The 13,847-nt window shown below is 35.9% G+C and overlaps 1 protein-coding gene across 4 annotated transcripts in view; it reads left to right on the plus strand.

The window, feature by feature from the left end:
* Lrfn5 (leucine rich repeat and fibronectin type III domain containing 5) overlaps positions 1-13,847 on the plus strand; it is a 310,572-nt gene that overhangs the window by 64,916 nt on the left and 231,809 nt on the right. Inside the window, exon 1 of one of the 4 annotated variants that reach the window (XM_029484832.1) lies at positions 10,698-10,728. The exons of the other annotated variants lie outside the window; for them this stretch is intronic. The gene's annotated coding sequence lies outside the window, so the exon portion shown is untranslated. Of the gene's footprint in view, positions 1-10,697; positions 10,729-13,847 lie in introns of those variants that run through there. 4 annotated transcript variants of the gene reach the window in all.

Here is a 13,847-nt window from a genome sequence, read left to right on the forward strand (position 1 = left end):
GGAGAGGAGAGGAGAGGAGAGGAGAGGAGAGGAGAGGAAAAGGCAGGGGAGGGGAGGGGAGGAAAAGAGACAAGAAAAGAGAGGAGAGGAGAGGGGAGGAGAGAAGAGGACAGGGGAGTAGAGGAGATAGGAGAGAGGAGAAGAGAAGGGAAGAGAGGAGAGGGAATATGGTACAATTTTGTAAGCAAAGGCTAGAAATATATTACTGATTTTATTAAAATACAATATATCTACAAATTATATTGATTTTTCTTTGTCCCTTTTTTATATACAAGAAACAGAATTAATATGATGTTGGAAGAAGATAAGGTTATTTATAGTAGTGTCTTAAAGAAAAAGAATATATTCTGTGCTCTGCTTATGGGAATGATCAATTTGTGCAAATTATTTGCAATCACAGCACTCTGCTGAATACCCAACAACCACAACCAATTTGAGTTTCCTGGTGGAAACTTTTAATGAGTGTTCAGATTATGCCACAATAACACAGTCATTTCACTGCCCTGCGATGGCAGCTTCTAATTCTGGAGTTGTGTGTGGCAAATGCTGAACTCCATGAGCAGAATATCCTCAAGCTGCCCGTCTGGGTTACTCTCTGAGCATCTTTAATTTCTGTGCATAGAAAATGGCTAGAAATAATATCAGCTATAATACAAAAGACAAACAGAACAAGATTAAAATCTTATGTATACCTGTACACAACAAACTTGAGATGAGCGAACAAGAGGTGTTTTTCTATGATGAATTCCGTTTTTTTTTCTTATAGGTATGTATCTAAGAATTTATGAACATGACATTACAGCATTCTGTTACAAAGAACAAGAAGGGATAACTAAGCATCAACGTATGTTAAGATTTCTGCTGTATGATCACTCATTTCTACTTTGCCGCTCCCTCTTTCCCTCTCTCCCCCATTCCTTCCCTCCTACTTCTCCCCCTCCTCCCCTCCCCTCTTGTGTTTGCTTGTGTGTATGTGTGTGTGCATGTGTGTGTGTGTGTGTGTGTGTGTACATATAGGTGGAATGTGGGCATGCACAGGCACCCATGGAAGCCAGAAGGAAGTTCCAGATCCCTTAAAGCTGGAATTATAAACAGTTGTGAGCTGTCCAATATGAGCACTGGAAACTGAATTTTGTCCTCCTGAACATAGAGCCATCATTGCAGCTCAAATCCTTTATTTGAAACAGTGTAGTTTAGCCACAAAAGCAAAGCATATTGCATTGGCTGGCTGTTCTGAGATGCACACATCTGCTATAGCTAATACTTCTTAAGCTGTGTGAAAAGAGATCATTTGAAGTAAATGTCCTTTTTGAAAAAAAACAGCTGTTGTCACTAAGAAGTGAGCCCATGGTAGTAACTTCTTTTAACTTAAGTTTTCTGTGAGATTATTTCTTTTCTGTAGTCATTCTCTATCTAGTTCCTGAATACAACATGTGAATTTTGAGGGACACAAAAATTAATGGTTTTCAGAATAAGTAAAATTAATTATTTAAATATTTTAATGTATTCTATTAGTACCTGACATATTAAAATGAAAAATTATGATGTCTTTGCTGATATGATCCTTCTCATATGTTGTCTTAAGGTAGCAGATTCACACAATGAAAGCATTCTGTGCTATTTCTAGTAGTATAAATATGTAAGGTATAAATAAAGATTTTGGAGCTACGGGATATGAGTCTTGTTCTCAGGGAAGAGTTCCAAGTAAGAAATTCAAGTCTAAAATTATCAGCAGTATTTGAAGACACAAATCCATGACATCATATAGACAGAACATATAACAAAAACAAAAGAAACATCTTAGCACAGAGCTAAAGGACTTGCAACTTTTCCAAGTTTGAAAAAAATAGACTGTAGTCTGTAACTTAAAACAACAAAAAAACAACAACAACAAAAAACAAGAAACAAAACAAAACCAACCAACCAAAACCCATGAATTCACATGTTGTCACCATTTGTACTCACAGAATCATAATGGCTTTTGTTCTTGGGTTGTCCAGTATTTAACTTGTGATGAAGTGGGCATTTTCTGACACAATAGCTCCTAGAACACTGGGGTCCCCCCCTCTCTCTCTCGTGTGTGTGTGTGTGTGTGTGTGTGTGTGTGTGTGTGTGTGTGTGTGTCTGTTTTGTAATAGAGGTCGTTCTTCAACTTCACCTCTGTGGTGCCACTACCACTTAATGGAAATTATAAGCAGGCAAATGGAATCTATTAAATAGCATACTCAAAAAGAATAGTGGAAAACCAGTGGACAGTCATTACTTCTGTATTGTGGCTCAGGTTCTTTTAGAGAACTTCAGGGAAATACATGCTTGTGTGGCAGCATCAGTTGGTAGGTGTGTGTACCCTGAAACCACATGCCACAAGTTTTCTTTCAGTTTTTACACTTTGCACCTCTCTGACCCATTTGGTATTTTGTTTTTGAATGCTACTGATCTTTATCTTCACATGTAGAAATCCTACAGCTTCTGTCTACCTTTTGGGGTCATTAAATGAATCTACTAATTAGGATATTTTTGTTAAGCATCTGGTATTGGTATGGAACAATTCCTTTTATACCTATAGATACAGGCAAATTCTCTACTTAGTTTTAAGTGGCACAGGGAAGATAGATTAACTTCATAAAATTTGGCATACAATTTGAGTATATATGCAGCAATTTGAGTATATATGCAGGTACTGGTTCAGTTCTAGGGAAATGAAAACTAAGTGGGGAGAAACACTGTAGGCAGGTAATTGCTTCATATAGGCTGATGGAGACTGTACACACACACACACACACACACACACACACACACACACACACACGGAATATATTAATAACAACTTGAAGCCTAATAGGGACTAAATTATACTAATGCTTAGAAAGAGATGGTTTCAGATAATGAAAGAGTAACACATAACCCCTGGGGAGGAGACAAATGCCCGGAGCCACCTTTAAAGATCAGGTCATTGTGAGGCTGGGTAAAGGGCAGGCCTATTTAGAAATAAAATCAGATCACTGAGGGAGATTAGCTCAGAGAAAACTTATAGTCAGCTCTGATGGACAACCACTATAAAGTATGGAGAACAGTAAGGACGACACTTGTTTTATGGTTTAAAATATATTCTGGTTTACGAGTTAGGGAAGGAGGCCTGATTGGGGAAAAAGGCACGTGGAAGGATTCTGTAGGGATCCTGGTAAGAGAAGTGGCTCAGATCGGGAAGCAGGAACCAGATCAGCGAGAGTCCAGATGCATTTCTATCTATGAACAACACAGTCAGCTGAGTTAAATGTGAACTTTATAAGAATAGCTATAGCCAAGGTCAGATTCAGTGTTCTGTACTATTCAGAAACTGAGGGTTCCCCAGTTAATTCACACAAACCCTACAAACATGCCAAATGAAAAAATGGAAGCTGAATAAATATTGTCTATTATCTTAATAACCACCAGGTATGTTCTGCTATGAGCTTTATAACTTTGTGTTTGTTTTCATTTTTGGACTGCAGGATTTTAAGTTGCCTCTTACCGTTATGCTTTTTTTCTCCATTAAAAGCTCTCTAGCTATACCCATATTAACAAGGCAATAATCCCTATGCCACTATCTTCGCCTAAAATCAGCATATAGTTCACTTAGTGTGTAGCTGTGGGCAGTTCACTAATCTCTCACTTTCATCTGCTATGAAATGAGGATAATGATGTTTACCTCTCGAGGCTATTATGAAAATTAAAGAATATACAGACTCAAAGATGAAAGTCACTACAAAGTATGAGCTATTATAGGTTTTGTTGTTGCCTGTACTTTCAGAAGGCTCTTTATGCTAATCCTAGCAACTTAAAGCCATGGAAGAAATGAATTTGAGCATTTAGTCATCCATGCTGAGTTTTATTCTTATTTGGTAATGTTTTTAATGTTTTATTGCTGAGATTTGTTTTTTATGTATTTCACATTTGAAGATTTATTGAGATCCAAGCAGTATTCTGAATCATTTTTAGAAGATTCAAGGAACATTTCCTAGCATGATGAATACTGGGTTCAGAACTGGATGGGTTTGAACAATTTAGAGCATATGTTGCAGATTCCAGCTGAGCAGTGTGTTACACATTAGTGCATAAGTATTCCCAGTGGCTTAACTGGAAGCTAGAAAAAATAAAAAGGAGGGGTTAAAAAAGATGGGGCAATGGGCTCAAATTTATAGTGGAGAAAACGAATTTATTTTTTATATCAGTATTAGCGTAACTGTACATAATAACAGTATTGTATGTATTTCAGAAAATCAGAATGAAAGGATTTTGATTGTTTTCATCAGAGATAAATTGATTCAGGTATTTTATCTGCTATGAATATTACACAGTGCACACATGTACTGGAAGAGCTAATATCTTTAAAATATTTAAAGATCAAATTAGATACTTAACATATAATTGGAATATCAAACAATGAGTTTCAGGATACTGAGAAACTGCAGATGTAACATTTACCTCTTTATTTCTACCTTTTAATATTTTCTGATATTAAAGTTGAAAAAAAATTAAACCAAAAGTTTATGCAATTTCCAAATTTTTTTTTATCAGTTTGTGTCCTTTTACCACATAAAGTATTCTGAAGATATTTTCAACTATCAATTTATCAGCTATCAAGTAATGCTGGTATAACCATTCCTAATTTACAGAAATACAGGATTAAAGTATGATTGACTAAATTACTGAATTGTTTGTTCACTAAGTGAAAGGGCCACTAATAGTTTCTTTCAAGATCTCTTCCATATTTCCCACAAACATTGTTTACATTTTGAAATTTTGGTCACTTGAACTCTAGAACTGTCTTTAATCTCAAAACATCTGAACCAAATGCTTTGTGTGGTAGAAATAAGGTTGTGTCTTTAATTGTAGGATGAAGACAGAAACATAGCTATGCCATAAAATAACATTTTTAGTGATGGTTTGCAGGTTGTCTGTATCATCTATTCAGCTGGATGTATATTTCAATATCCTCTTAAATGGAATTAAACCAAGTGGAAAATGATGCTTGCTGAAATTCGTGTTCTTCTCTCACCTATCACAGGTGGACATTTGAAAGACAGTCCTCAAATTAGGCTCCATAAGTTATTTTCTGCACTTGGTAGGAAGATTGAAATGATACAGTCCATTGTACTAAACACATAAATTACTTTTGAAACACTTTGGTGTTGTGCATGGAGCCATTTAAAATATATGTGTGCTTATAACTTTTTTGGAGATATCATGATCTTATGTTGAAATCAAATTGACAATATACTGGAAGGACATTTCTTTCTTATTTTTCCCTTGTTTTATCGAGACAGGGTTTCTCTGTGTAGCCCTGGCTGTCCAGGAGCTCACTCTGTGGACCAGGCTGGCTTCAAACTCAGAAATCTGCCTGTCTCTGCCTCCCAAATGCTGGGATTAAAGGCATGCACCACCAATGTCCGGCTTGGAAGGAATTTCTAAAAGCCTAAAAGCCATGTTAAAACTCTTGAAACATTCATAAACTATTTTAATAAATCCTATATCCTGTTCTCTTTTTCATCAAAAGCATCCTGTGGAATTTCTGATGACTCTTAAATGCATTTGATATCAGGGATACTTATCTGTCACAAGCAGATTAAATATAAGCAATTTGATAATGTGAAATCAGCTTTGAATGAAGAGACTGATCACCAGATACATTTTCTTAAGATATTACCATTGCATTCATGTGTGAGTAAATTGTTTATAGGTCTGTAAATTAAAAAGTTAAATTGTTATAATTAAGAGAAAGAGCAAAAACCATTTTTCTTAATTCTTAGTAAAAAATGGTTTTTTTTTGTAACTTTTGAGATTATAATTACAACATTCCTCCCTGTCCTTCCTCCAAACCTTCCTATGTATATACCCCTAATGTCTGTTAAATTCATGCCCTATTTTTTCAATTATGTTATTAGATATATATATATATATATATATATATATATACATTATATACATATATATATATATTTATATGTATGTATATATATGTGTATATGAATGTATATGTATATGTGTGGCTGTGTGTGTTTATGCATTTGCATATATATGTGTATATACATATATATTTCTGAATATAACCTGCTCAGTCAGTGTAATGTTACTTGCCATTATGTTTTCAGAGCTTACCATTAGGCATTGATAACCAGATCAGACACTCTTTCCTGGGGAAGAGTAATTCTGGTGCCTTCCGTTTTCTTTTGTTTCCTGCAGTTTTTTGGGTGGTGTTGAGACCTGTGGGCTTTCCCTGTCCACTTTGTTGTAATAATTGGTGTGAGACTTGTTCAGCTCAAATTCATGGAGTCATTTTGGTGAGACTTTACAGGTGTAAGTTTGGAAAAATTGTGTCATAGGGATCAAGGAGCATAGGGACTTACTCCTCCTCTAGACAACTACTGTTTGTGATTTTATTAGACAACATACTGTAAAAAGCATCTGTCAGTAAAGCTGGAACTCAAAAAGCTGTTGGACTAATTAATTATCAAGGTGTTGGCATATTTATATATAAAATTAGAAGTTACAACATCACTTGTTATATTCCTGGTTACTATATGGCTGGCACTTAAACTATTTCCTTTAACTACAGCATAATTAATACATATAATTTTAATCTTTCCAGGGAAGGTACTGAATAATAATTCATTGATACTGCTGGTCTTTACTATTCAGTTTTTTGGAAGCAACTGTGAAATTATAGTTTTTAAATTATTACCTCTATTACTTTTCTTATATGTTAACAAAAAGATAATATACTTCTTAAAGCTGTGCATCTGTGATGCAAAATTATTCCAATAAATTACTATGTTTAATTTGCAAAGTTTCATCTATTTTTGCATGCATATATGATTTATACATGCTTTGTTTATATTTTACTTTGAAAAATGAAAACAATATTTTAAGATAAAGAAGTACATGCTGACAGGAGCCTAATATAGCTGTCTCCTGAGAGGCTCTGCCAAAGCTTGACATATACAGAGGCAGATGCTCACAGTCAACCATTGCACTGATCACAGGGTCCCCAGTGGAGGAGTTAGAGAAAAGACTGAAGGAGCTGAAGGGGTTTGCAATCCCATAGGAAGAACAACAATATCAACAAATCAGAGCTCCCAGTTTCTGAACCATCCAACAAGGAGTACACATGGTGGGAACTATGCCTCTAGCCATATAAGTAGCAGAGGGAAGATTTGATGTCCCTGTGTAAGGGAATGTGAGAGCAGGGGGGCAGGAGTTGATGAGTGGGTGGGGGTACACCCTTATAGAATCAGAGTAAGGGGAGATTAGGTAGGGGATGCAGAGGGGAAATTGGAAAAGGGGATAACATTTGAAATGCACAGGGCCCTCAGTGGAGGAGCTAGAGAAAGTACCTAAGGAGCTGAAGGGGTCTGCAACCCGATAGGTGGAACAATAATATGAACTAACCAGTACCCCCAGAGCTTGTGTTTCTAGCTGCATATGTAGCAGAAGATGGTCTAGTCAGCCATCAGTGGGAAGAGAGGCCCATTGGTATTGCAAACTGTATATGCCCCAATACAGGGGAACACCAGGACCAAGAAGTGGGAGTTGGTGGGTAGAGGAGCAGGGTGGGGGGAGGGTACAGGGGACTTTGGGATAGCATTTGAAATGTAAATAAAGAAAATATCTAATAAAGAAATAAACAAAAATAAAAATAGAAGCTAAGTCTAGAGTTTCAATGGCCATCACATTTTGAGGGTGGGGCATATATGGCTGATAAATTTAAGAGAGGTTATCACTGTAAATAAGTCTGGCTTCAAACTCTGCGTAGTTTAGGTTGACTCTTTTATTCATGATTTTCGTCTGAGATTCCTGAGTGCTGATATTATAGGTTTTTTCCATTATGCACGTTGTTATTGTTGTTAGACTTTAGTATATGTAATTTTGTTTATTAACTAAACAAGCAACCCTTAATCACACACTCAAGAGCCAAAGATAAATTATTAAATTTAGTACAATGGTTATTGCATTTACTTAAAAATAAATAGAAGATGCATTTCTTCTTCTCTGGGATTTAAGATCTTCTCTCTCATTTTTCTAAGGTCCTTAAGATCTCTTGTTACTGAAAGTCAGTTGATCAAAATATTTGAACATTAGGAAGACAGTAATTTTTCCAAGATGCATCACAGTGCAATCTGGTCAGTAGATGTGCCTTTCCCATTCCTAAAATGAGGGGAAAATGTGTGGTCTCCCAGAGTGCCAGCTGTGTAGTACATATGCAGAAAATGGCTTGCAGAAAACCTGAGAGTGCTTATGATATTTTTACAGATATTGGAATTATTTGGTATACATATTGATCTCAGTGTAACAATATGAGGTAGGTGTTATCAGTTTTTTTCTGAAATGGTAAATAAATAGTATCATGTAGTGCTTTTGAAGAGATTGACTTTCTTGGCTAAGTACTCAAATTATACTCTAGCAAAGAACTGTTTTTCACTCAGAACTAAGTGATTAGTATGGATGTTACCCAATTCTCTATCTCCCACCTCTCTCTCTCTCTCTCTCTCTCTCTCTCTCTCTCTCTCTCTCTCTCTCTCTCTCTCTCTCTCTCTCTTTCTCTCTCTCTGTATGAAAACACATCTTGGGATGATAATGTCTCTATTGCTGAACACATCTCAAACTTTGGGCATAAAATTTTGAATCACCAAACTGATTCTCACTCAGAAGTCTCTTCCCTGAGTACTAGTATTGCAAGACACCATCTGGCATCAATGGGAGGGGAGACCCTTGTTCCTGTGAAGGCCTGATGCCCCAGTGTAGGGGAATGCTAAGACAGTGAGGCAGGAATGGGTGAGTGGAAACTCTGGGGGTCCTGGTTAGTTGACATTGTTCTTCCCTTTGTCCATACCTGGCTGTGGGACAGACCCAGGCTGTGTAAGTAATCTCCAGCTATAGTATATTTTGCACCATGTACTCTGGGGGTAGGGGAGAATTATACATCCTTAGGTCAGTTTATCCTTTTCACTTCTATTATTTCATAATTTATGTATTCTCTGACCTGACGAGCTCCTTGGGATTTAAAGCGATTTAGCAGCTCAACAGCACAGCACTTAGCTTTCTGATCTCTTTTCCCCTGGGAATTGAATTCAAGATTGACAAACCCTTTTGTGTTCTTTACCCTTCTTTCATCTCCCTTTAATTGCTTTTGCACTTTGCAAACCAAATGTACATGCCAGTCAGCCATGTGAGTTTGTCCTAGCTTCTCCTGTCTCATAAAGAGGACATCTTGAAGTGGAAGGTTGAAAAGCTACTAAAACCTTGGACATGAGGCAGAGTTCCAGCTAGATGATCAAAATCATCCTTTTCTCCTCCTCCTCTTCCTCTTCTTCCTCCTCCTCTTCTTCTTTCTCCTCTTCCTCCTCCTCCTTTTCCTTCCCTCTGCCTCTTCTTCCTCTCCTCTTCCTTTGCTTTCTAGCTCACCTATGAACACTGCTCTACCAAGCACAGTGAACTGAACATTGAACACTGCCCCCTTTGTATATAATTTACTAATTAATATGTGCCCTTCCTTTATCATCTTTTGTTCCCAATATCTGTGTGGGCATCAGTATATTCTGCATTGTTTTGTTTGGATTATGCTCGGGGCAGGGGCAGGAGAGAGGTTATATTCCCCAGTTCCTTAGTTCCTACAACCTGCAGATTGTTCTCCTTTGCTCTCAGGTCTCACAGCCTCCAGCCAAGCTGTGAGGGAGTCTTTTACTTCATGTCTAAAAGTCCTAACTAGAGATTTCACAGGCAGACTCTTCCTTTACTACCATACTTTTTTGAAAAGGGACATTATTAAGCTTCCCAATCACATATTGACTAATGGATTATTTCCTCCTTTGTATTAAAATTTGGTCTTGGAAACCCACTATTTGCATAATTTCTATACCAATTCTCTCATCTTTAATTTTTTTAAATTTATTTTTTAAATTAAATTTAAAAATTTGTTTATTTTGGGTTTATATTTTTCTTATTGTTACATATCAAGATGAATATAAGTGTGACTCACTAAGTTTATTATATATTATGGTTAAACATTTGGTATGGAAAAACAATTGGCTCTTCATTTCAACCAGTTGTGGCTTTCCTTAATGGTATCTGTCTGTTACAAAAGAGATCTTCTTTGATGAGAAAGGAAAGCCACAGTATCAGTGGTCGTAAGATAAATATTTAGAATTGGGTTGGAAATCACATTCAGTTCACACTTTAAGAGCCCAGGAGAAATTCTGTTATTCATATCTAACCTATACTAATTTTCTATTTTAAACACAAACCCTTGAGAAATGCCGAGGCAATATCTACATTTTTTCCCTAATATATGTAGTTGTCAGAGGCTAACATGGAAGACACTGGCCTCATGGTCCTTTGTTGTTGTAAATAAGCATGATTTCTTGTTTGATTGGGTTTTTTGTTTGTTTCTTGTTTGTTTTTCTGAGTAACATAGTTTCAAGTTTTGTTATGCATATTAGTGTACATGCAATTGCTTTAAAAGTTTGCTTAGTTTGTCTCCATGTGTGATATTCTCTTGAACTACAATGCATTCCATAGTTCTTTAACACTAAAACTTTGAAAATAATAATGCTTAAGCTTGAAATTCTTACATATTTTTTAAACAAAACAGAAAACCAAAACAAACCAGATGATCATGGAATTCTCATAATGTCTACTTTCTTCTTCAGGAAAATTCTTGTCACCAGAAATTATTGAGGAACCTTTTACATGGTATGTTAAGAAAATAAAGGAAAGGGGTGTGGAGTATAATTGTTCATCTGGGATTAGTATGGGAGAAATAAGAAGTAGCATTTGGATAATTTATCAAACTATATAGTTGGGTAGAGTTTAGAAATATCTATTCTAACTCCCATCCTGTACTTAGAACTCACCTGGGCTATTCTTCTTGCACCTACTCATTCCTTTAATTGACAGTATTAATTTCTTGGCATCAAGAAGCATTTTATATGAATAAGAAGTGATAAACTATAAGTAAGAGGAAATATCATTCACAGTCAATACTTTTGGACTCTGAAGTTCAAGGGCAGCTAGAATATGAAAGGACTTTTCCAAACTCCTTGCCACTTTTTGTTCTAAAAGATTTACCATATACTTAATTGCCTTAATCAAATAAATAATAATAGGGTGAAAGCAGAAGCTGTATAAATGTAGGAGAACAATAAATTTTCTCAGAAGTCCAATTCAGATTTACAGTCTAGAGCTAAGAGTTATTGCTCTTAAATTACAATATGAAGTTCCTACTTTTATAATGCATTTTTCTGTTCATAAAAAATGTAAATTCAATTATTTTACCATGTTAAAGTTCATTTTTCACATCTGGTTTAAGTTGAAATAAAATTTAGGTTACCATTGTGGTTAGCAAATTACTTGTGTCAAAATTAAGAATGTGATTTTATACATATGTAAGTCATTACATATGTTTCTCATTAAAATATTTTTCTTCAGAGATTTCTATAGCTTTAATTTTGTTTAGGTACTTAGTTATCATTTCCTAAAAGCCATCTATTGTTAACCTTAATTGAAATGGAGCTAGGTAGGAAAAGATTCACAGAATACAATGGTTATTAGGTATTTTGTATGAACTTATTTAGGTACTGCTGAGAAGATCACTGCATGTTTAATTCACAGTCTCAGTTTACCTCATTTTTTTCAGAGTCCAAAATAGAGATTGCTATTTTAGAAAATTAAACATCATCTGGAAGGTTTATAGAGTCTCAGAATTCTCATAGAGTCTTAGCCATAGCAGAAAGCCTGTGCGTGATCTGCATATTTAGCAGTGGAAACTGATAGTATTGACTGTCCTGTGACACTCACATCATTTATCAAAGATGTCTATTCACCATCCTCAGTGAATATTCTCAAGAATTTTTGCTACTTCTGCTAAATGGATAAATTATTCATAGTTTGCATTTTGTTTTTATAACGATTCAGGGACATTGTAAATTTGCATGATTTTTATAGAAGAACGAAAGGCCTAATTTCCTGTTAGTAAAAATACTCAGATTATATTATTTCAAATTTCATAGCTTAAGATTTGTTCAGATGAAGAACCTAAGAAAGATATCTTTAAGAATATTTATTTATTTGTCCATTCATTTGTGTGTGTGTTTGGTGTGTGTGTGTGTGTGTGTGTGTGTGTGTGTGTGTGTGTGTGTGTGTGTATGTTTTGTGTATGTGTACGCATGGCACCTGAATGAAATTCTCATTGAATTTAGAAGAGGATGTCAGCTCCTCCTGAGTTACAGGTGGTTGGAGTTACAGGTGGTTTTTAGCCACTTTATGTAGATACTCGTGACTGAACTTGAGTTCTTTACAAGAGCAACAAACACTTGTAAATGTTCAACCATAGCTTCTGCCTCAGAAAGAGGAACAATCTTTTATCTGCTAAAACTTTTTAATGGAATAATGGGTTCTCTTACTAGTTACAGACCAAAAATTAGAAAATCCAGATAAAAGGTTTAGGTGGAAAGGCATGGGTAGGCAGGGGGGAATTGGTCTACCAATCTCAGCCTGAGTAAGTGAACTGTTTTTTTTTTTTTTTTTTTTTTTTTTTTTTTTTTCAGTTTGACATACATACCCACAGCCCATTTCCCTAGAAGACTGAGTTCAGTGTGGTTCAATATTTTAGCTCTTTAATGAGTATAAATTCCGATTATTATTATACTTCTTAAACACTTCTTTATAGTCTAGTGGAAATTGAGTTAAAATGTAAGGAGTTATTAAAGCTCTGAGAACTTGTAGTATCTACCATTTTTATTTAATAAAGCAGGTCATAAACTGTTTGGGTAGTCTGGATAAAGGCAAAACTATGTGATGGGGTTTGGTTTAGCGAAATATGATCCGGCTTCTGCTTGAGGTATAGGCTGCTGACACTTTTTGTTTTCCTTTATGTCTCTTTGTTCCTAAAATTTTCATAGTCATAAACATACATGAAGATTTGACCAGTTCTCAATAAAACCAGAGGTAAATCAGTTATTTCATCCAGTATTAGCATAATAGTATTGGGCGGGAGTAACGGGATTATGTTAAAGCAGTCATAACGCTCAGCAATGTGTATGTTCTTTGTGGATATGTTTCCTTTGTTTGTTTGCTGGTTTGTTTTAGACACTGTGTTTCTGCCTAGCCATTGGCTATCCTTGAATTTGTTCCGTAGACCAGGTTTAGCTAGAACTCAGAGATCTGCTTGCCTCTGCATCTTGAGTGCTGAGATTAAAGACATGAACCACAACAACCACCACACCCAACTCGAACTCTGCAGCTCTTTAATATGGTTATTGTGATCTGAGAACTGGACTTGTTTTTATTTGGCATCTTCCTAACTAGACAGTGAAATGCATATTCCAGAGTAGAAGAGTCTATTGGGCATTCATTTTGCCCTTGAACCTGTTGAATAGTGGTCAGGCTTATCACCATGTGAGTTACTGAAGAATTTACGTACTAATTTCCTCAGAATCAGCCCAACTCATGTTTTGAATATAGTTTATCTATCCAACTCCTCACTGAACAAGTCCATGTCTTCTACTTGTCATTACATTTTGCTTACTATTTCTACTTATTTGAATTAGAAATGGATATTGGGGATCCATCCCATAATTAGCCTCCAAACAATGACAGCATTGCATACACTAGCAAGATTTTCCTGAAAGGACCCTAATATAGCTGTCTCTCGTGAGACTATTCCGGGGCCTAGCAAACACAGAAGTGGATGCTCACAGTCAGCTATTGGATGGATCACAGGGCTCCCAATGGAGAAGCTAGAGAAAGTACCCAAGGAGCTAAAGGGACCTGCAACCCTATAGGTGGTACAACATTATGTACTAACCAGTACC

The sequence above is a fragment of the Mus caroli genome, chromosome 12 (genome assembly GCF_900094665.2).
Source record: "Mus caroli chromosome 12, CAROLI_EIJ_v1.1, whole genome shotgun sequence".
Taxonomy (NCBI): Eukaryota; Metazoa; Chordata; class Mammalia; order Rodentia; family Muridae; genus Mus; species Mus caroli.